The 25,493-nt window shown below is 34.0% G+C and overlaps 1 protein-coding gene across 2 annotated transcripts in view; it reads right to left on the reverse strand.

Moving 5' to 3' along the window:
- The window catches only part of RSRC1 (arginine and serine rich coiled-coil 1), a 196,012-nt gene that overhangs the window by 125,704 nt on the left and 44,815 nt on the right, over window positions 1–25,493 (reverse strand). The gene's annotated exons all lie outside the window — the stretch shown is intronic.

Consider the following 25,493-nt stretch of genomic DNA (forward strand, 5'->3'; position numbering starts at 1 on the left):
TGTCTGAATCTATATTATTAAATAAAACTTAAATGTATCCCTCTAGAATAATTTCAAAGTGTCTTCACCATAAAATCTAAAATAGTATATAAATGTATATCAGAATAAGAATGAGTTCATGCATATGATTGGTGCCAGTTGGTACATTTTAAACCCTTTATTAAAACCAGAATTATATACCATTTATAAAAAGAAATGAGTGTTTTCAATCATGTGCAAACTCAATGCTCTCCAATTTAATTCAATTCTTTATTCTCCCAGGAATAAGAAAATTGTTTTGATGTGGAAAAGTATGATCTTAACATCCAAACAAACTTCATTTAGAAATTCAGCTGATTCATCAACTTCAGAAGTGATGCTGGTTTAGGAGAATCAATACACAATCTATAAACAAAAATAAAAATTTGACTTGTAGTCAATTTGTTCAATATCTTTTGATCAGTTCACAGGGCAGTAGATCTATTGAGAAGGAAGAAGATGGTGACTCAGATTTTGTGTCTGGAGATCCAACACAATCCATGGATAACTTAAATCATGGCTAACTTGCCCCACTGATTTAAACATATCTACCTCTAAGCATCCTGCTAAATAGCTTTCTCTTCAGGATCATAACATCATCAAAATTAAATATGAATAAATTTAAAACACAAAACTCCATATACTGCCTGGAGTACTTGCTTTTTATTATAAGCAAAAATTCATTTGCAAGTTTTTGGCAATAAAAAAAAAATCCTATCATAAACCAGAGCTTTTATTTCTCTATCATCACATGCACTAAACATTTTAGCCATTCAATTTAAGTCAGGGACCAAATTATTTTAGAATTTAACCCTATTTTCAATGCAATGAAAATAGATATAAACTAATCTTTCTATTTCTTATTTTTTTATTGGTCTGTGATTTTGCAAACAGAATACTATGAGAATACAATTGGTTTTCGACATAATTTCCTTACTATTCAGATTTTTTTAAAAAATATGAATTATATGCTCCTTTGCATTCTTTTCTATAATAAATGTTTCTAAAACCTATTTTATTTAATATAAACCTTTCTTAAAGGTGCACTACAAAATAAGAGAAATTCAGAACTAATATATTGGTTTGCATTTCAGTTCGGGAGGCTGGTTCAAAAAAAATATGAAGTACATTTTGCTCCTTTTTCAACATGGGGTTTTGTGGAACTGTGAAATAATAAAATGAGACTCTGTGCAAAACATATCTCACTTTTAATCAAAACCATTTTCTGTAGGTTAGAGAAAAAGAAGAACATTTCCCTGGGTTGGGAAATAGGCTACTAACCAGCTGTCTGTAGGCATTAACAGCCATCCATAGGGGTGAGGGGAGCAAAGAGGATAATGCGATAAAACACACATTGTGATGTTTTAATGCAAACTCTGCCCCTTTTGTACTTGTGTGTGATGTCACAATGCAAGTGCAAAAGGGAAAAGCTTGCATCATCACATCACAAAGCATCTTTCATTACACTGGCATCATTTTCACAAGCTGCAGATGCCTATGCGTGCCTGCAGAAAAATTCCTTGCTTCTTAGTAGGTTCTCTACCCCATTTGCCTTTATTTTTTTCTTTCACAACTTTGAATCTTTCAACCAAGTTAGAATGGTGAGAAGCATGGCCCATGGAATGGTGGTCCATTCTTCAAAGGTATATAAGATAGACTAGAATATCAGGTTCCAGGAACGCAACCAAGTTGAAACAAGCCTGCTTATAAACAAGGAGCAAAGTCAGTAAGCTTTTCCCAGAAGTTAAGTGTCTTTGGATGAACCCATATAATCTTCCTCCAGATAGCTGTGTCCAAAGTATAGTCAGAAGAGTCCTCTAAGCCAATCGAGTGTATAAGAACCAACCCACTCAAGGTAAGCATGAAGTTCACTAGAGAGACTTTCCTGACACCTTTTCTGATCTTTTCCACTTTATTAAAGTTATCTTTAAATTTCTGACATTCAGAATTGTTACATTGGTTTTAAAACTGTATACTTGTAAATATACCTGAATTTACTAAAATGCTTACACTGCAATTCTTTTCATGTGGTTTATAATATTGTATTTTATATTTTTATCTGTGATCTATCAAGAGAATTATATAGCCAATATAAATATACTAAATGAATCAATACTTGACCTAAAGTGACTTACCAGATGCTCAGCTGGTTTAATGGATCTCTGTCTCTAAATGATAACCTGGTCTACACATGCATCAAGTAAAATAAGTTTTGGATGCTGTCAAAGGATAAGTCTGAGTAAAAGCTATAAAAATGAAGAATTTCTATATAAAAATTCTATCACAGTAGGAAGAATTTCCAGAGATAGCATTGAAGGGTTTATTTTACTTTGGTTGTAAAAGGATGAGCAGCTAGGTTTCAAAAGAATATTCAGGGATTTGTACAACAGCAAATTACAGCAAATTATCACAGCAAAATTCTTGTATCTGGCTATTTTCAGCATTTACAGTGCTAATAGTGATTATAAATACTAATTATATACAACATTTGTAAATATTAATTGTTCAAACTGTTACAGGCACTCCCAGGTTCAGCTTATGTTCAGTCACTCACACATTCACAGCCTGTCGAGGCACGCAGATCTTGTAAGCCCAGCCCCCACTTTCTACCTCTGTTTTCCAGATAGGGGTGGCTAGAGCAGACAAGACACCCAGCCCTGGTCAACAGCCAGGAAATAATTAGGGATACATACAAATCACTTCCAACGAAACACTGGGGCACAACAGGTTCTTAGGAATATATGGAGATCCAGTGAATTTAAAGTAACAGCAAAACTTTACTGGTTACAATGTACATTTGTTCTCTCTCTCACACACACACACACACTCTCATCCACACTTACCCATGTCCTTCTCAACTAGATTGCCAGGCACTAGCTAGAGGAACAGAAGCTGCCAAGTCTGGATCCAAAGACGACTCAAAGAGTGGGCAGGCTTCAGGATCCCTTTTCTCCCCAAAAGTCCCTGCTTTGTTGATTCACAAGACTGGCAGCTACTCTTGCCTTGTTAATTTACAAGTCTGGTAGCTGTTGATGGGATTGGGGGAAGGGTCCATGTACCCAGGTCCAACTTCCTTTGTCTGGTTCAGGTGACATTTTTTCCTTTGTTTCCTTAACGACTTGTTTCCTTCTTATCTACCTCCCCAAAGGATCTTTTAGACAAGATTTCTGGCTTTTTGTCCTCTCTGCTTACTTGCCTGCTTCATTTTTAGTTATGGCAACTTCAGCCTAGTCTCACAAAACTATTAAATGCATTTTGAAAATGTCCATATAGATATCTTATTCAGATTTTTTCAGATTGAAAATCTGCAACAAATATCTGTTCCTATTACAATACATTAAAAAAAAACCTCGTCACACACATAAAAAGTTAGACTCATGAAACATGCAGAATAATAATCAAATTTTACTATACCACATCATGCATTATTAACAGAAAATTCAAGTCCTCTATTTATATTGGTGCTGAAGGTCATAATGAACTTAATTGCTAGGAAGCAGAGCCTAGGTCACTGATACACAAAGCTTCTTGCTAATGGTATCAAATTTGTTCTTTTTAGTGGTCTGTCTCCTATCCTGTGCTTGTCACAACTTCATCAATATTTGCACAACTGTTTTTGCTCTGTGCTGAAAGCAGACTTAATTCAATTATAGATCTTAAAACTGATAAAATGGTCCTGAAGTGGAAAAGGGAAAGATATTATTGGCAAATGAATAAAGATCTGTATTGAACTAACACACAAGAGTATAGAAGATTTTTTTTTTTTAATCATTCCCTGTCTTAAGTCTTCTGGGAAAAGTGAGTTTTCCTTTCCCTCATGCAGCACATTGATTTCTGAATTAGACTGCAATATTAAATAATTAATATACTTGCCATGATTGATGTTTTGCATTAGTTGAATATTAGGTTATCAATCAAAATCCACTTGGTTTAATGTAATAATATTGAAAAAGTGTCACTGTCTGTTCATCCAATTTGTAGTTGAAGGAGCACAGATAGTAATATTGGAATAACACAAGGTTCTGAAGCAGGAAGTGCTATAGTTGAACATATATAAGGCAAACATTAGAAGACTAACAGATACAGTAGAAGTTGTTCTAAATACACTTTCTGGCACTCATAATTTTCAATGCAACTTTCTTCCTACTCTGTGGATTTATCATGCAGTAAGATTTTGTAATATCTAGCTAACACATGATTTACACCTGCAGACAAGAGCTACAATCTACAACATAGCTTTCAGCAAAAAGTAGCCCTTAATGCCACATGGAATACTGCTTTACAGATTGGGAGTAGTTTCAAAAGCAGTTTGTGATAAAGCAGTTGAGTCTCCCATTCAAAAAGACAAAGCAAAAATTATGCCAATACCTCCCTCCTATGAGCTTAAGCTGCATATGGGATCCCAGAATTAATCCTTGATATAATTTGTGACTTATTATTACACAAATATAATATTTACAGAGGCAAAATGGAAAAATATTATGACAAATAGTGATTTTCAAGGCAAAAACTATCGTGAAACATTTATAAAGCAAATTAATCCTTTTAATACCAGAAAGCATTAATTCAGACAAATTAATCAAGCAGCAAGGATAACAGATTTATTAATTATCAACAGTAATTGCTATAAAATAAGACAATAAAAGAAATAATTGCTAACATTCATTTATATAACACGACCATACTTGATGGTATATAATCAATCAATCAATAATCAATCAATCAATCAATCATCTGAGTGCAAATAGTTACTTTACAAATATGCACTATTACAGCCAATCTCTTAAACCAACTGAAATTTAGGCATATGGTATAGTTATTATTCAAATGCATGGGAAACTATCATTGATTTCAGTGGCTGGAAATTGACTTTCAATTTTTAATAAGAAACAGAATTTACTTCCATTATCCTATGTCTTCTAAAACAGAGGTAAGTCTATAGGCAGCATGAAGCATTGCACTCATTTAAGTTTGCACGATATAAACATACATAACAAGATATAAGTAATTCTACTAACTCATTTAAATTTGTTCAGAGATAATACAGTTAACTGGAAAATCAGGCATAAACATTAAAACAGTATTAACTTGCTTGGAAAATCTTATAGTTAATAAAATACAGTACAATAAGTGAAAGCATCAACTCACAAATAATAAATGTAAGAAAAAAGGGCTCTGTTCACCCTTTTGTAAATAATTATTATTTTATAATTAAAATAATAATTATTGTAATTATAATAATTATAATTATTTTAATCATAAAATAATTAATTTTATAATTAATTATAAATAGTAATTGATGTGAATAAAATAATCAGTATAATGCAAGAACAAATGGAAATATTTTTTGTTACTGATGAATCAGTACAGATAATCTTATGTGTGTTTATATCATGCAAACTTAGATGAATGCAAGTTATGACGGCACTGAACAAATGGTAGTTACAACCAGTGCTTGAAGTTACAGCCATCGCAGCATCCCTGCAGTCACATGATCAAAATTTGGATGCTTGGCATCTTGCCTGCATTTATGTCTGCAGTATGCACGTCAACTCCCCCCACCCACCTATCTCCCCCATCTCTGCCCTTTTCGTCGCCCTGCATCCACTGCCACCGCCTACCCCTACCACCCCCTTCTGCTCCCAGCTGGCCTTCACCATCTTCTTTCTCCCACTGCTGACAAGGCGTGCCCAGCCGAGGCAACTACTGCCCTTTACAGCGCCTCAGGTGGGAGAGCTGAAGCAGAAGTGAGTGCAGCAGGGCATCAGACCCTTGTCTCCCGAAGAGAGCTCGCTGGGCAGCCAGGATGGAGGCAGTGGGACTGAGCCAGCAGTTCACACAGGGCAGGAAAAGCATGGGATCCTTGCCTAATTACCAAAACTCGGACTACCAGAACTGCTATTGCTAAGCAGTACGGTCACATGTTTCACCTAACAACTGCTTCACTTAATGATGGAAATTCCGGTCCCAATCAGGGTCATTAAGCAAGGACTATCTTTATTGCCAATCAGTAGTTTCTGATTCCTCAAACCTCAGTCTCAAAGTTTCAAAAACTATGGGAGGACTCAATTTTCCATATACCAATTTCTATTTATGTATTTAGACAGATGGGGAGAGGAATACAGAGACACCACAATTTCTTTCTAGCTGCTGAAAACCCCCAAAAGGTTGTTGTTCTGAAGAAAATAGAGAGGAGGAGGAGGAGGATTTCTGTGTCATCTACATATAATTCTTTCAGACACAGGACTATTGTTCTGATACTAGATCAAATAATTTTCATAGTAAAATATCTGAAAGCTGCATTATATCTCATTTTGAAACATTTAAATTATGTGCTCATTTCATTATTTATATCTTCATTTTCTTTTCTTTTTTATTGGGATACCCATTAGAAAAGTTATACTTTTTTGTGACAAGCCACCATTATTATTGTATTATAGACTTAATAGCATTATATAAGCATTATAGAAAATTATAGAATATAAGTAATTTATATTATATTATTATATAAGATTTACAGAACATATAATAATATGTACATAGTATATCTTTATTATTTTATAGCCTTACATAAAATCTATTTTTAGAACCCATCTGGTAACCAAAATTCTTAGCCCATCTTATCATTCGTTCTTTAACTTGTTCCTCTTCTGTTTCAAATCTGAGCAAGTTTATACATTTTAGCAGTCACATGTTCATCATTTGTACACAATTCAATTTCAAATTCCATTTTATATCTTTCAATTCCAATTACTTCTTTATCTATATTAAATCTCTCTTAATTGTGCATATGAAAACCATTGCAAACTAAATCTCTATGCAGTCAATTGTTCTCTAGACTTCAAGTTCCCCGTGGTCCTGTACTAGCAAATTTTGATACGTTAACTATTTCTCTTTGCCCACTGTTTCTTTTCTATAAAATGCTTCTTGTGCTGAAGTTATAGTTGCTGTTTTTTGGACTTTTCTGCTGTTCTCTATGTATATCTGTATAGTGTTTTATGGTGTTTTATACAATTTTATTATTCATACTAATGTTTCAGTTGACAGCACATAGCCCAGAGAAGCCCTGTTATTTGCCACTATAAAAGCACAATCTACCAATACATGCAAATCTGCAGAGAATTCTTGGCCTCACACATTGCTTCCACCACTTACAACTTACTTAAGGAACACTGTTTTTCATATCAAAACTCCAAACTCAAGTTTTGGGCAATACCTGGCAAGTATTCTAATAAATATAGAGGTTTATATTTTTAATTGCTTTTAAAATAATGACAAAAGAAAAAGAACAAAACATAAGGATAGTTATGACAGAAATGCATACACTGTCAAGGAAAAAAACACATAAAAGGAGCTTTTAAAAAAAGTGAAAAAATACAACAAAGGGAAAAAGAAAAAAACACAATATCACATATCATTTTAACAGTGAATATTTACAATTCTATATATACTTATCTAATGCAAATATTATTCAAATATGTATATATTTCTAATACACTTATATAACTCATATTTTCTTAACCTCCTGTATTTTGTATAAATGAGACCCATATTTCATTATACTTGTCCATACAAAGTCTATGTCTATAGGTAATCAGTTCATTGGTGGCAAATGAAATCAGGTCTTCAATCCATTGAGTGAATAGGGCCACACATTTATCTTTCCAATGTTGCAATATCAGTCTTTTGGCCATAGTAAGGGCATGAAGAATCTATTTACATTGTCTAGTTGTCAAATTCTATGTTATCAGGTATGTAGCTTAAGAGAATATTATCCTCTGAAAATTTTAGCTTTTGTTGCACAATTATAGTTATATATTCCACTACTTTCTCCCAAAACTTAGTAATTGTAGGACATTGTAAAAATATGTGTTTTAAAGAACCATTATCCTTATTACATCTCTAACAAAATGCTGTTTTTGACTATCCTTTTCTATACAAACCTAATGGAGTCCAATAAATTCTAAATATTATTTTTTATAAGTCATAATTTGAGCTCCATTGATATTCTTGCTACAGAAGTTAAGACACTTTCCCATTGTCTAGGCAATATAGGAACCTGTAATTCTTTATTCCACTCATTGCTTAGCATCTGCATATCAAATTGGTTTACTGATAACAAATAGGTTTAAAGGATTTAAACCTTTAAATAGGTTTAAAGGATTTAACAAGTTGTTCTAGTATCTCAGGTGTTGCAGAAGCTGAAAATGCTGCTGGTCCAACAATGTTGTTAACGAATGTTGTAGTTGTATCTCTTAACACAGTGTATGTTAAAAATTCATCTTCATCATCTATCACTATCAAGTCAATATCCCCACTTCCATACAATTTTTCCATATCACCATCTTTTTCCTAATTTTTAAAGTTGGCTTTCCCCATAACATCTATTTAGCATGGGAAAAGGGTCAAATCTTTTTTTTATTAGAGATTACATTCCATAACTTTCTGACATAATTGTTTCCAGAAATACTAGAATTTTAATATATTTAGATTGTAATATTGTCCATCCAACCAAAGGTGCTATATATGTATATTCCAAAGTTGCCCAAATTGGAAAATTAGCACCAACTGTTGGCTTCCAATATTTAATACCTGACGATAAGTAAGCATGATGATATTGCTCCAGATTCGGAAAACCTAATCCTCCATTAACTGGCAATTGCATTTTCTGTAAAGGTATTCTCAGAATCAAAGAACCCCATAAAAATGTTTAAACAAAGAATTTATTTTCTGAAAATATTTTCTAGATATATGAAATTACTCTCAGAATATAAATTAATCTGGGAATAATGTTCATTTTGAGAGTGTTCACCTTTCCCCAAAGGTGAGATTTAATGATTTCTATCTATTGATATCTAAGAAGCCTCTCCCTATATTTTATTTATATTTCATACTACTAACTGAGTTATATCTTTTGGTATACACATACCTAAATATATAATGGATTTGGTATGAATATGGAATTGATATTCCTTAAATGTAACCAAATTTTCACCAATTGGCATCAATTCTGATTTGGACCAGTTAATAGAGTATCCTGCTATTTTACTAAAGGCATTTATCATTTGCATCAACACTGGAATAGTAGTATGAGGTTTAGAAAGTCATCTGCAAATAAAACCAGTTTGTATTCAACTGAGTTAAGTACTACTCTGTAGATCTCCTTCTGTTCTCCGACAGCACAAGCCAAGCATTCCATGCAGCTATTAAAAAGCAAGGGTGAAAGTGGACATCCTTGTCTAGTTCCTCTAAATAACGGGAAAGGAGGAGAAAACATGCCATTAACCTTCACTTTAGATGTGGGTGACTCATATAATATCTTGATCCATTTTATGAATTCCAAAGGAAATCCAAACTTGTTTAGTACAGCAAACATGTACTGTTTATATATTTTGTTAGAGGCTTTTTCAGCATCTAATGATAAAATTACAAATTGATCTTTATTTTTATTCAAGTCTATTAAATCTACAACTAACCTAGTGTTATCTGGTGCTTGCTTCGTTCTTATAAACCCTGCTTGATCATTCCTAATAACGAACAGTATTACTTGCTATAATCTATTTGCCAGCAGTGCTGTTAAAATCTTTGTATCAACATTAATCAATGAGACTGTATAATAATTAGCACACTGAGTATGATCTTTGCATGTTCTTGGTATAAGTGTAATGTAAGCCTGATTAAATGCTGCTGATAAAATTCCCTTATCAAATATCTCATCATACACTTGACAAAGTTTTGGCTCCAAAAGATCTATAAATGTTTTATACCACTCAATATGAGATCCATCCAATCCTGGTGTTTTACCATTTGCAATTTTTAAAATTGTTTACTCTCTATCTCAGATAATGGAGCAAATAAAAGTTGTTTTTGTATATCATCTAAATGTGGTAGGTTGACTTTATTTAAAAAGGCCTCTATATCTTCATTTGATACATTCTCTGGTTTGCTATATAATTCTGAATAGAATTTTAAAAATTGACAATTTATGGCACTTAAGTTTTATATATTTCATTTCTTTCATTTCTAATAATTGGAATTATTGCCCTATCTTTCCTTTGCTTCAAGCGATTAGGCAAGATCTTACCAGGTTTTTCACCATTCTCCCAATATCTCTCTCGTAAACAAGTTAGCATGAATTCTGTCTGCTGTGATAGTATAATGGTTAATTCATATTTCTTGTTCTGTATTTCTCTGTTCAAAATAGTGGAAGGGCATCTAACCATCTGTGTCCAAAGATGTTCCAGTTCATCTTTCAAATTAAATTCCCTTTTATTTTTAATTTTATTTTTGTGTGATGCATAAGCAATAATTAGACCATGGATATATATGCTTCCCATTAAAAAATATGGATGTTTCTGAATTCAAATCAAAATATTGTAAGGTTTGTACTGGTATTTGTTATACAAATTCTTTATCATTCAATAGGGAAACACTGAAATACCAATTTCTTGATACCTTAACCGGTTTCTGAAACTACAGTACATTTCAGAGAAACTGCACTATGATCAGACACATAACAAACATCAATATTACATTCTTGAATTTGGTGATATAAAGTTGATGATATTAAAAAATAATCAAGCCTAAAAAAAACCTCTAGTGCACACACAAATAAAATGTATATTATCTTTTAGTTGGATCAATCAAATGCCAGGGGCCTACTAAATTCAATTCTTCCATGTAAATCTCAATTTTTTTTCTTCACTGGCAATTGTTTTTTTTTTTCGTGCTGGTATATTTCTATCAAACTCAGGATCCAATATTTCATTGAAATCTCCTCCTATTATCATTTTATCATAAATACACACATTCAAATTTCAAAAACATTCATAAAGCATAATAGGAGAATCTAAATTAGGTCCGTAAACATTAACCATAACAATTGCATTCCCTGCTATTTTAGCACATAAAATTAAATAACACCCATTTGCATCAGTGATAACCTGTTGTACAACAATTGGGAATCCTTTTTGAACCAAGATAGCCACATCTTTAGCTTTTGTTGCAGTATCTGTGAAGTAAACCTGTCCCATCCAATCCTTCATTAATAGAGATTTACCCTGTCCTACTAAATGAGTCTCCTGTAGATAAACAATATCTGCCCTTAATGATTTTAAATATACTAAGATTACATTTTCTTTCTTGGATTCTCGCAACTCTTTTTATTAAGACTAACTAACTTCATTATTAATTTTATTTTGGCCCACTTATCAATATTCTCCCAGTACCAATTCATTTTATGACCTGTACCATTTAACAAATATCCTATAATAAACTTTTTATGTTTAAATATTTATCATATTCTCTAATATTGCTCATAGATGTAGAACCTCCATAAAAACTCAATTTAGCATTCAATAGCATTCCATTCCATATATATAGAATCTATACTTAAAAGAAAGAAAAAAGAAAAATATGAGTATGTGCAAAAAAAAATAAAAAATAAAACAACAAGCAAGTAATATAATTAAAGAGATTAAAAAGAACCCTGAAAAAAACAAAGAATTTGTCAACTTCCTACATGAGATGGTATGATGGCTCCATCTCTTTGCTTACAAATAAAAATACAGAACAGTTTCAAGCATTACTAATTGAAGCAAATGTACTGTGTGTTAAAAATAGACAGTAGAACTGGCAATAAGCCCAGACTTACTCTCTTGGAATTAATCAAAACATAAACAAAAAAAGAGTACAGGAAAAAATGCAAGCGTAGAGGTTTTTAAAATAAGGCTTTTACAACAGAGCTGTAGGCAAACTCAAACTTCTCCCATAACAGATTCCATGGAATGAAACACAATCAGGCTTGTCCATCAGCAGATTTTGCAGACTAAGATAAAGGCCTCTGCATTCAAAGGATTATCAAATCTGTGAATCTGGTCTTGAAGATTAACACAAAATGTGGCTGGGAAATGCATAAAATATTGTTATATTGATCTGGCAAGACTTCCAGCTTTCGTAAACCACCTTTTCTTTTCAGAAACGTCTTTAGTAAAATCAGGATAAATTGATATCTTACTTTGGCTAAAACCCCACTTCAAAAGAAACTTTACTGATTCCTGGTGAAATATATGTAAAAGCTCATCTCTTGTGATAACATGGAAGAATTGAACAATAATGATATTGGAACTAGTTCTAATCTTCCTTCTTGTTAAAGGAATTTTAATCACATGATCAATCTCGACTGGAAAATCCGTTCCCAAAGGAAGGAGCTTTCTGAAAAAAATCCTCCATAATTTCAGCCAGGTTTGATTGACTTGGACAGCTTTCAATGCGAATCACACATAGATTTTTCCTACCCAATTGTGACTCTAAGTAAGTAATTCGTTCATCCAAAATATTATGGCTGGCTTGAGTTATTGTCTCATGGACATTTAATCAATCTTCATAACAAGCCATTTTTTTCTTGCATCAGTTTTAAATCACATTTAAGCTCTGCCAGATCTTGTTGGATCGGCTTCAAGACTTGTAATTGAGCCAGGATCTCTTTTAACAAATTAGTAGAAGAATCTTCCTCCGCCATCTTGCCTGGCTCAGCAGATAGCGGCACATCTGAATTTAAGCCAGCTGCTGAACGTTTGGGTCTAGTTGCCATCCCAATAGCTCATTAAAAACAAAATAATATGGAATGAAAAGTTTTATTTATCCAATTAGCAAAGTCTTTGTCCACACAGTCCGATAATGCAGAAGTTTAAAAACACTTTAATCAGGAGAGAAATAAGAGACATGTACTGACAGCGCCACTGCAAACAGGAAGTTTAGTAAATGTAGAGTTTGTGAATAAAAAAGTTTATTGCAAACGAACTGCTCCTTTGAATTTCACCAAGCCTTGGGAAGAACTCTTTAATTCTCATTCCTTTATTTCTAAGAATGTCAATGTTATAAAGACTGTTTCTGAAGTACAGAATGTCCACTTAATTATATTAAAACATCAAATTATTTATTGGAATCTAATTGTTAAAATGTTAAATCTACCAAATGTAAAGAGACATTTAAAAAAAAGAGAATGTTTTATCCTCAATAGAATGTAAAAATATGTAACAGAAGTTTTATGGAAAGTTAATAATAAAAGTTAAATTATAGAAAAATATTATGTGTAAAAACAATCACTGTCTTATTACATTTAAATTACTAACAGAACTCAGTGAATAGGAACACTGTATTCTATATATGTGCCTAGCAATCATTTTATCTGACACAACGCAATATGGTCATAGTCAGATAAATATGCCTATAAGCAAAAGACTTCGTAGAAATAACTGATAGGCTTTCTACTGTTAAATTGTCTATAAAATATTGGGACTGGGCTGGGAATCATGGTATTCTGTTCGGCAACTATCAGACACAAATAGTACACATACTACCATTAGTGGTCTACATTCAAAACTGACAATTTAAGTGCAGAGAAATGATTGATTTTCCATTTTCCAAAAGCTTATAAATAGATACATTATAATTATAAAAATTACTGTATTTAAATTAATGAGATTTCATTCTGCAAGTAGCAATAAATATTGTTAAACAAATGTGTAAAAACATAAAATTAAAAACTTCTCTACAAAGAATAAACTCCTAGAGAAAAGATGCAAATAAAATTACTGTCACCATCTTTTGTTTTTTATTTGCAAGTATAAAATTGAAAAGAAACAAAAGCAGGGAACCCAGCATCTGTCATATCAGAATATAAAAAGATGATCCTGGCACAAAATGAAAAAGCTGTAATTCATTTGCAAATCAATCCTGCCAGTTCTATTTCAAGCTGGCGGTAACTGTCAAGAGTTAACAAGATAATCACTTTCAATCCTGCTTTCAATGGTACATTACACTGTTACTCCATTCAATAAGGCTGTTCTTTGGGGCACCAGATGAATGGTTTTCATTTCTAACCTGCACAAAAACTTGCCAAAAAAAAAAAAAATCCATGGGGCTTAGGGGAAAAAAATCCCTTTCTGAGCATTTATTTGCCAGCACTTCCTTTTAAGCAAAATGAGATATTTGGACACATTGGTGTCCATTCATTTCTTCTATTCCTTCAGGTCCTTAGTCTGTTGTTGTAAAAGTATTTGGCACACAAGTATGAATTAGGCATCTTTTTTAAAAGATGTATTATATTCGACAAACATATCTAAAAAACTTTCTTTATCTAGCTACCTCATAAGGCAACAAAACATCTAAAGAAATAAATCCTTCCTAAATTTTAATTTTAAATAAAGCACAGATCCATAACAGTCAGTAACAAAGAAAATAAAAAATAATAATTTGTTGAAATGTTTTAATATCTGAAATAAAAATATTAGGAAGAACTACTATATTATCCTTACTGAACAATTACATTGGTTCCATTACTTTTCTACTTGTTAGTAGAATTTGTACATGAGTTATATTCATAACATTTGCAGCATTATTAAGATAGTAACATGTTTCTAATAAAGGAACTGTTTGAAAATTCAATCAGTAATTCAGATAAATAGCTACTGAACACAAATTCTAAAACAGCTTAAATATTAGATGAAAATTCTAGATCCAAAGATGTCCCATATGAGTAAAAGGCACTTCTATTTGCAAAAGCTAGTCCTACTGAATCTTAAAATTTCTAGTGCCCCATCCAGTGCTATTTCAAAAGATTTGTCAACCATCAAATGGGGCTTGGAGGGGCACAGGGGACTGAAAGGGCAGGAGGAGGGTGAACTGGGAAGGGTAGATATAAACTGTAGATTTATATTATATTTATTATTAGGATTGTTTTATATGACTTTTATCTTTGCTGTAAACCGCCCAGAGTCATTTCAACAAGATGGGTGGTGATAGATAGATAGATAGATAGATAGATAGATAGATAGATAGATAGATAGATAGATATAATTTATTATATTATATTATATTATATTATATTATATTATATTATATTATATTATATTATATTATAATTTCTATTCTCTCCTCAAAATTCAGGCACTATCTTATCAGTATATAAATATAAAATTGATGGGTTGTTTTCCTGCTTTAGATTAGCTGCATCCTTTTCCTTCCTTTTATGGCTTTTCCCCTCAAAATGATGCATATGCTCCATGCAGCTTCCCTCTATCCTTTAAAGCTGGTGTTTCAGCATTGTAGTGATGGTGAGAAAAAATGGCAAATAAAGAGAGTTCTTTTAAACTGTGAAAGGCAGATGAAATAAAAATAGAGCTCTCTTTCTAAATTGGGCAACATTAATATATATCTTTTTGACTTGACTAGAAATTTTGGTTTAACCAGAATTTTCTCTCAGTGAGTATCCAGATAATAAATTGCTCTACCTTCACCAATAGAAGGCAAGCTCTAAAACTGAATTCAGGTTATATTAAGCAACAGCTATTACCAATAAATTATTACCTCAATAATAACGTAAAGAATGTTGAACACTGAGTATGATAAAGTTATGAAAGTAATATAGCTAACATACAGTGTGCTAATTGTATTTGTTGTTGTTGCTCAGTCGTTAAGTCGTGTCCGACTCTTCATGACCCCATGAACTATATTGCGCCAGGCCTTCCTGTCCTTCACTGCCTCCCAGAGTTTGCTCAGTTTCATGCTCATTGCTTCAGTGATGCTATCTAACCATCTCATTCTCTGCCATCCTCTTCTCTTTTTGCCTTCAATCTTTCCCAGCATCAGGGTCTTTTCCAAGGAGTCCTCTCTTCACATTAGGTGACCAAAGTATCTGAGCTTGAGCTTCATTATCAATCCTTCCAATGAGCAATCAGGGTTGATTTCCTTTAAGATTGACTGGCTTGACCTTCTAGCAGTCCAGGGGACTCTTAAGAGTCTTCTCCAGCACCACAGTTCAAAGGCATCAATTCTTCGGCGCTCAGCCTTCTTTATGGTCCAGCTCTCACTACTGGAAAAACCATAGCTTTGACTATGCGGATCTTTGTCGGCAAGATGATGTCTCTGCTTTTTACTATGCTATCTAGGTTTGCCATAGCTTTCCTCCCAAGGAGCAAGCGTCTTTTAATTTCATGGCTGCAGTCTCCATCTGCGGTGATCTTGGAGCCCAAATAAATGAAGTCTGTGACTGCTTCCATTTCTACCCCTTCTATTTGGCAGGAATTGATGGGTCCAGATGCCATGATCTTAGTTTTTTTAATGTTGAGTTTCAAGACAGCTTTCACACTCTCCTCTTTCACCTCATCAAGAGACTCTTTAGTTCTTCGCTTTCTGCCATTAGGGTGGTATCATCTGCATATTTGAGGTTGTTAACGTTTCTCCCTGCAATCTTAATTCTGGCTTGTGATTCTTCCAGCCTGGCATTTCTCATGATGTACTCTGCATATAGGTTAAATAAGCAGGGTGACAGTATACAGCCTGGTCATACTCCTTTCCCTATTTTGAACCAATCGGTTGTTCCATGACCGGTTCTAACTGTTGCTTCTTGGCCCGCATACAGATTTCTCAGGAGACAAGTAAGATGGTCTGGTACCCCCAACTCTTTAAGAATTTGCCACAGTTTGTTGTGATCCACACAATCGAAGGCTTTTGCATAGTCAATGTTGGCTAATTGTATAGCCAACATCTATATTATAAAATCACTGAAAATCTCAATCTGTATGTAAGAAGCACACTTGCTTATCTAAATTAACTCAACAAAAATATTCCATATGTCCCAACTTTAAAATCTGTCATTTAAAGCAATGATAATTTAATCGCATGTTAATGATTAGATAATGTTATTTCCTACAAAAGGAATTTCTAGCATTGCCTACTGAACTATAGCATATATCTTGTTGAATTCATTTCAAGTAGTCTAGTTAATCCAGGTTAAAAAAAATCAGAAAATAGGAAAAAATGGGGAAAATATATATAAAAATGTCCTGTGGATACAGATTATATTAAGAAGAGAAATAGGACATACTGAGTCTCTCTTTCTGACCACATGAAGAAATACATTTATTTACTGAGAATAGTCAATGAATGTTAGGTTCTGAGAGGTTGATCAATATTTACTATGAAAATCATGGGAGGCATGAATACTTTAATTATTTTGGTTTTTATATGAAACCCAGAAGAACTATCTATTGATAAAACTACTGAAATGTTTAAATGTTTTTGACAATTATTACTCACATCTTTATCCATGGTTAACTAAGCTGGTAGAGAAGGAGATGGTGCTATAGTTCCAGCAGATTTTTGAGAAAATGGATTATCTAGATCTGTTCCTGTCTCCATTTCAATCTAGATTTGCAGAGAGGTCTTGGTCACCTTGATGGATTATTAATTCAAGGAAAAAAAACTGGGGGAGGGTGATCCTGTTGACACTCTTGTATCTCTCAGCCTCTTTGGTACCACTGATAATCTTGTTAGTATACTTGAGAAAGCTGGAGGTGGGAGGTGCCACTAAGCAATTACTTTCTCTCTTGACAATATCAGAAGTTGAAATTGGGAAACTTTTGCTAGGTACCTTGGAAATGCCCTGGGGAGGAATCCCATAAATTTCCATCTTATTCTTTCTTATTTAGCATTTCTATTAAGCCTTTGGGAAGGATTATATGTAGTTTGAAGCTAATTGTCATTAATAATGCTGATAATATTCAGTTTTGTTTTGTTTTTTTATCCGCACTCAATAGTTACCAATTCTGCGGCAACTGCCTGGACAAGTCCCTGCAGTTTTCAAGGCAAGGTGTTTCGGAAATGGTTTGCCATTGCCTCCTTCCTAGAGCAGAGTCCAGCTGGTGAGTGCAGGAGGCGGGGTTTCCGTTGCTTCGTGCCTTTTTCAGGCGTGCGCGCTTCCACGTTACCGGCAACTGCTCCCATCTCCTTTGCAAGGCACCGCCAGCATTTTTCCTCCCACCGGAGTGAGAGTACCCATTTATCTACTCGTGTAAGTTTTCGAGCTGCTGGGTTGGCAGGAGCTGGGGAGGAAGCAAGAGCTCACTCTGCTGCACGGAGCTGGGCTCGAACCGCTGAAGTGTCGACTGTTTCTGGCCAGCAACTTTCAGCGTCATTAAGCCGCTGCGCCACCACGTCCCTTAATATTCAGTTATATCACAATAAATATGATTTACATCACTGAAACTTGGATTGAGGACGTAGATGGAGTTGTACGGTTATAACAAAGCTAGATGGATTTGCTGCAAAAATTTGAGAAGGGAGACAGAATAAAAATATCTTGAGTTTCAAAAATATGAATTTTGTGATGGACAATGAGACAATCTAAAGGCAGTGCTGCTGAACTGCTTACAATGATGCCCAGCAGTGTCTTTACCTGAACTGATGGGCTGAACAATTCCCCTATCATCCATGGTGTACACAGTTATGCAACAGGGTAGGCAGATATGCTAGAGGCACCACAATGTAAGTTTCCATCTGAATCAGAGATGGTCTGGGCTTCACAGTAATAACAATATTTGTTTTGCCAAAATAATGTATATATTAATTTGTTACTATTTTAAAGAGTTTATTATGAACTATATAATTAAAGATGAAAGAATTATTAAATCTAGTGTTTTTTTTAAAAAAAGCCTTATTTTGTCAAACATTTTTGTTATTAAACTGAGTAGGTTCTAATAGTCAATTAAATCCTTAATTTTGAAAATAAAAACTCTCATTTTTAGTTTTTAAACACCTAAATTAGCAAACAAGATGCCACATAATATATGCTATAGGCATAGGTTTGCTTTGAAAAGCTGAGCTCTTCAAATGCTTCAGCTGCGATATAAACAACTGAGCCATGGCCAATACAAGCTAATTTGAATAATCAATATGACAACCTTATTTTTCTAATGCAAACAGGATTGATACAGTAAGGTGTCTCACTGCCACATCACAGTCATGGCCTCTTTTAACCCATAATTAGATTTAGGTGATTATCCCTGCTCTTCCTTACAAGTGTACAGCTTGGATAACAGATGACAAAAGCTATTTGCCACTTATTTATCCTTTGCAGCGAGTAGGTTATCCAGGAAGATAGGGGAAAAGATCTTCAAACAATTGTTATTCATATCATCTCCAGTTTGAGATAGTCACAGCCTCCTTATGTGCAAAGTGAAAATAGCCTAGAGCAGTAGGTACATGAAGGATGCTTAAAACATCAGGGCAACACAGATGGAAATTCAAGGTGATGTCAGCCAAATTATGTCTAATGCAAATTGAGTTTCACAAGAAAATATCAGTCAGTTGTCTCCTTTCTCAGATTAATATGAAAAGATTTTTCACTAAATTGTTCTTTAATTTGAATTCATGGTTTCAATATTTTTAAAAAAATATTTTTAAAAAAGCAATAAGGAAAACTAATAGCACTAGAATTGTATAACTAATGCAGCATAAATAGGAAATGTTTACACTAGAAATACAATCACATTTAATATACTGTATTAATCTCAAACATTTAAAGCAATATTCATATTTAAAAGTACAATTCTTGTTCATTACAACTATTTAAGTTATTAAGATAAAAAAGTATAATCATACTATTCATAATTGTTCTGCATTATATGAACGTACATCAACTTAAAGGAAATCCCAAATTTTGTCTTTTTTTTAAGTACAAAGAAGGTAAATATGCATCCTCTGATAAGATATCACCTTTTGCATTAAATGTTAGTCCAGATATTTAAAGATTATTTATTTACTTATTGCATGTATATATCACATTAACCAGTGTACACACAAATACACAGGTATTAAAAGAGAACTGTTCATAATTTGTTACATCAACTTTAACACTCAAAATTATATAAAATGTCATTGTACATAAGATACATTGGTGTATCAAGTGTTCCATTTGCAGAACTTGGGATACATTTCCGCAATAATATTTCTGTATCTTCAATACAGTTAGACGGGTTCAATAGATAAAGCATAGATAAAGCATAAGATGAAGTGCCATTCCTATATTACAGAGATCACTATGTAGCAACCACTGCACCCCACTGCAACAAATGCTAGCTTGTTTCACAATGCTTGCTAAAATGGTGGCAGAAATAATTCAATGCATTGGCTGGATTTATACACTATGCTAAACCATGATATGGTTTAATTAGTTTAGATTTAGTATGTTGCATGAATCCAATCACTCTGGTTTGTAAACCATGCTGTATGGACTAGTCTTTTGGAAAATGCTACCTTAATATGAATAAGCTGCACAGTGACAGAAGCACTGCATACAGCTCTATTACTGAGAAACAATCTGTTCAATATGTAGTTTGGCAATGTGATGCCTACAGGTAGCAGTGCAACTGCAAAGGGCTTCCAGTGTACCCTTAAGGCTCAATCTCTCCTTCCTTCAACTACTATAAAGATGTGGCTTATCCCCTAATCCCTTATCCCTTTCCCAGGGCTCGACCGAAAGGAGCACTTCCACTTGAGGCGACAGCAATGGCGGTAGCTTCAGCAGTCATGTGCTGAAGATGAAACAATGTGTAAGAAACAGTAGTAGCTGGCAGCAATGTTCTAGTGTAGTACTGTTTGTGAGAAAATGGCACCAACTTTGGCCTTCTGTGTGAGCCAAGTAATGGTTTCGGTCTGATCTATGCCATTTAGTAATCCATCTGATTTTTGTAAGTCTTCCAACATCCTTTGATCTTTCTCATTTTGTACACCAATCTACTCATATTTTTATTTATCCACACTATTATTTGGCTTTCTAAAATTATCAGTGAATATGAATCTATTTTTTTTAAAAGAGGTCTGTGTGTATGTGAATTTACATGAAATAATAAAAAGACATTTAATTTTACAGGAAGAGGAGGATACTTAAGTACCAAGCACTGTTCCATTTATAATGGTAAAACCTTCCCAATTAAAGCTGCAGATACTATTCCTCTTTACATATTCCACCAGGATACTGAGGTGAAGCAACAGTTTTGAGTAGCTGAAACTTATATTCCCAGTATGAATTCTTCCATTCTTTCAGCTATTCAGTTGGGAGCTTGCTTTCTAGTGGGAGATGTTCTGGGTTGGTCTTTGAATTTCCAGGCTATGTGGGGCAGGGGCAAGAGAAAATGTATTAGCAATTTGGAGACTGATGCTTTCTGGTATTTTTTTTTCTGGTCCATAAATAGGAACAATTAGTTTTGTGATGCTTCTAAATAAAGTTTAAGTTATTTTGTTTAGTGACCATGTCTCCTGGGCACCTGACCCTGGTTTAGCATATCACCCCAACCTGAGATCCTGGCTTATTACCTTTTCATAAAGGAATCATTAACCAGGCTCTTGGTTTACAGTCATGTCTCATTTGGGAGTATCAATCCAAGAATGACGTATAGGTGACATATTACTGCTTTTGGATCACTTAGTTATGTTAAGGAAAGGAACCAAATGAGAGTAAACAAACTGTGCAGAATTCATGGTGAGTATTCTGTATTCTCCAATATCCTGCTATATAAATCTGGAAGAAGTTTCATATATGAAATTGGCCCAATTTAACCATTTTTATTACACTGAGATATAAAGTCATATAGGAAAATAAGTATACATCTCACATCACAGGTGGAGCATGTACAACTGGGTTCTTTGGTTTGGCTGCAATGAAGCAGCAGAAGGGCTAACTTGCATTTGCAACTTGGTTATCAAGATAGCAATTAGGAATATATCTCCATGCTAAATGCTTAAACTTCATTAAAGCTGTAATTCTACAAACACACTAAAATTGTAGAGGAGCCATAGAATAGTTTCACTGAATCACATTCAGATTCACTGAGCTGTTCTCCTTGCTTCTATAATGTAGTATTTTGATTCAACTATACATATTGGTAAACTTAAATAAGTTTAGCTTTTCAACATGTGCAATATAATAAAACAAACTTCATACTATTTACACATGACTACATAAACTGTTTTTACTCTCCATACAGCAACTACAGAAGCTGAGCCTCACTGCCTAAACTTCATCACAGTGGGAAATTCAGGCATGGAAAACTTAATTCACAAATAAAAGGATGAGGTATTTCAGAAGGGGATCCTGCAAATGCTTCACTCAGTAACACCATGACAGCTATGACCAGTTATCTGTCTCATTTAATTTCATATAAAATTATGCTACAGTACTCCTTGTTCTTTAATTTCAAAGCTAGCTTTGGATCATCGCTATCCTACAGAAGTTCCTCACTCTGCCACCAATTGTTTCTCTTCCTTCTTCAACTACATTCCTCCCCATAAGCCCCTTTCTTCTTAGAATCTCCTACAGCGTTCATAAATGCTTTGTTTCTGAGCACATGTGCTTATCTCAAACAACAACTGATTAGAGATGTGTTTCACAAAACTGAAGGGTGATTCTGTATGATAAAGATTCTCTCGCTTCAGGGACAAAAGCAGACCAGATTCCCTGTTTAGTGATTAAAAACACTTTGTTTCAGAAGTAACTATCTGATGCAATCAGATGCTGATGAAAATAAGTTCATCATTACTGAGCACTGAGAGGCTTTTCTTCTATGATCCAAAACACAGTGCTTCTTGAAACTGAGGAATCCTCCTTCTCCTGGCAGAAAGCACTGTTCCATAACTTCTCCTGCAGGGTGAATGTACTCAGTATAGAGAGAACCATAAAGTAATCATTTCCTTTCTCTTTATGTACAGTGAGCAACAGTTCAGTATACAGAATTTAGCTAAGGGGATAAAGCTTTGTAACCCTTAAAGATCACGAGGCAGCTGCTGGCCATGTGAAGCCTTCCCAAAGGCTTGCACAGCCTTCCCAAGGCCTTGTGCAGTCAGCAGTTGCTTCGTGAAGGGCCAGGCCAGGCGTGCCTCATCAGCAGTGGGAGGAAGACAGCGAAGGTCAGCTGGGGTGGCAGGGGACAGCAGGGGCACCCAAGTGCAGGGCGGCCAAAAGAGCAGAGATGGGGGGAAGATAGGCAGGTGGGAGGAGTTGAAGTGGAGGCAAGCGTGGCAGGGCAGGAGAAGCATGAGCTCCTGGCCTAACAACTACAACCAGGACTACCAAACTGTTGTCTATAAGTGGTGCAGTCACATGATGTTTCACCTAACAAACACATTGTTTAGCAATGGAAATTCCAGTCCCAATTAGGGTCGTTTAGTGAGGACTACCTGTACTTCTCACAGAACTGAGGATAGGCATCATTCCCAATACAAAGCAGAAACTTAATAGCAACAATGAACCACCTACCAGAGATACAAACTCAGGAACAAAATGCACCATATCAGACTCCAACGATGTTTTAATACTGGTTTCTACAAGCCATTATTACCATAATAAAATACTCTTGGCATTTACAAAGACATACAAATCAATCTTTATGCAAGAAGACCTGAAACACAGCAATATAGCGCTAATTTGTGATGCAGTATGGTTTTCTTCAGCTATTATGAAAGGATTGTATTAAAAAAAGAAACCACAAGTTACCACTTTTTGCTCTATTTTGAGTATGAATATTTCACTGAAATGAAGCTTTATGGTCTTCATTCACTGATATGAGGGACAAACTACTTTTATATAGTCTACCTTAGATTCTAAAACTTACTGAACTGTCCACAGAGTATTAACGAGTTTGTAAGAGACAATATAGAATAACATCTATTTTGTGGGTAAACTGTCTGCTTCTAGGACTATTAATCCACAGGAGGCCTGCACAACTAAAAGCCCATCAAGATGAACACAGTCTACTAGATACATGCTACGGACAGGTTAATGTCTGAAAAATCCTCTTTCCCCTATATTGTGAACACCCGGCATACAGATGCCGTAATGATTTTATCTTTTCTTTTATTCAACATTTGTATTTAATATATGGTTAAAATATGTCACCAAAAACATATTAGTTTACTACTAATAAGCAGTAAAAGATTTTCTTTTTGTGAAATCATGTATAAACACCAATATATTATTTGACTTCTGCAATTTTTCAACTCAGATTGTATTTTAAAAAGTTGAACATTTGTGTGTGCACGCGCATACTTTTTCATTAATTATACATTATAGCTCCATGGAAAAATAAAAACTTTAATTGCCGAAAATAAAATATTTTATTTTATGAAAGGCATATGCTTGGTTTTGTTTTGTTTTTAATCTCCCCAAACTACTAAATTAGCTGATTAGCAGAATTTAAGCATAGTCACAAGATTTTAGAATCAAATTTCTAACCTTGTTTTAATGCTGCATTATCTTATAACAAAAAGGTCACTATTTCCAGTGAATGATTGTTAGGGACTTTTCTGCTTTGGTTGCCTGGCAGCGAAATACTGGATGTATATTTAGGTGATTACTGTATCTCTACAGTTTAGTGAGGGGGAGGGGTAAGGTAGTTCTGAATGGTACTCTAACTACTAAAACCAGTAAAGAGATTACAGTTCACACTAACTGGATTTTCACAGCTCCCAATCATTCTGTTCCAATTGTTCATACACATATTAAGCGGGTCCAGTCACACAAGAGCCAGTTGCTTTTACTATGCAAGACACTTGGGGTCTGAAAAATGTTCTTTAGGTTAAAAAACGTTTCTTGAGAACACAAACACAAACTATACAATACTTCCAATTACAGTACTATTTAAAAAGCAGTGTTGTTGGAAATTGTAAGTGCTCTTAATGGTCAAATTTATACATTGTTTCAAACAACATGTCTCTCAAAACATATTGCCACCCACTCTATTAAATGGGGCAGGTATAAAAAATAAAGAGGGTTCAAATAAGTTAATAAAACTTTTTGTAAATGACTTAAAGTGTGCTTGCATGGTGTAGTGATACAAGGATCTTGGATACAGAAGCTCACTGGATGACTTTGAGTCAGTCACTGCTAGTTCAATTTACTTCACAGGTTTGTTGCTCTGGGAACAAATGGATGGGATTTAAATAAACATACAAATGTACAAAGATTACAAAACTTTAAGAGAAAATAAAATGTACACCTCCTTGAAGTCCTAAAGATAAGGCATGATATAAATACAATGAATATATAACCTTATTTTGTTACAAAATCTCTTTAAAATAATACAGATGAACACACCACACATATTTAAAATACCCTTATAGACAATTAATGCATTTCATTTCATAAGAATTAGCTTAGCCAACAAAACTTTCTTAACCACCAAAAATATTTTGTTTTCAATTGCAGGGGGGAAAAAATCAGTTGATTTTGATAAAATTCATTGTTTGCTTTTCATAAACATGTTTTTGATTACTGCTGTTTATATAAATTAATTCATGGTCCCTTTTAGAAAATTCTTATAACATCACTATTATTATCCACTGCAGAATGATGTGCTAAGAAAAATATGCTCAGGCTGAAGCAATATATGTCTAGTAGGTTTTTCTTGAATTCACACTTCTAAAATAGTCAGGGGTTTAGATTGGCTCTGCAAACGATCTCCTATGCAAATCCCCAGCTTTACCCTCACAAAGTAGGAAATCATATCCTCAGGTCATGACAGCTGTTGTCTTCTGAAACCATTCCAATTTGTCTATTATATGTATATTATGAAATACAGTATTTTAATATAGGTATTTATAGCACAAGGGAAGACTGTCACAAAGATACAAGCCTCCTA

This window comes from Python bivittatus, unplaced genomic scaffold, assembly GCF_059951505.1.
Source record: "Python bivittatus isolate LINGU-HERP-01145 unplaced genomic scaffold, Pbiv_v1 ctg000980_np1212, whole genome shotgun sequence".
NCBI lineage: Eukaryota > Metazoa > Chordata > Lepidosauria > Squamata > Pythonidae > Python > Python bivittatus.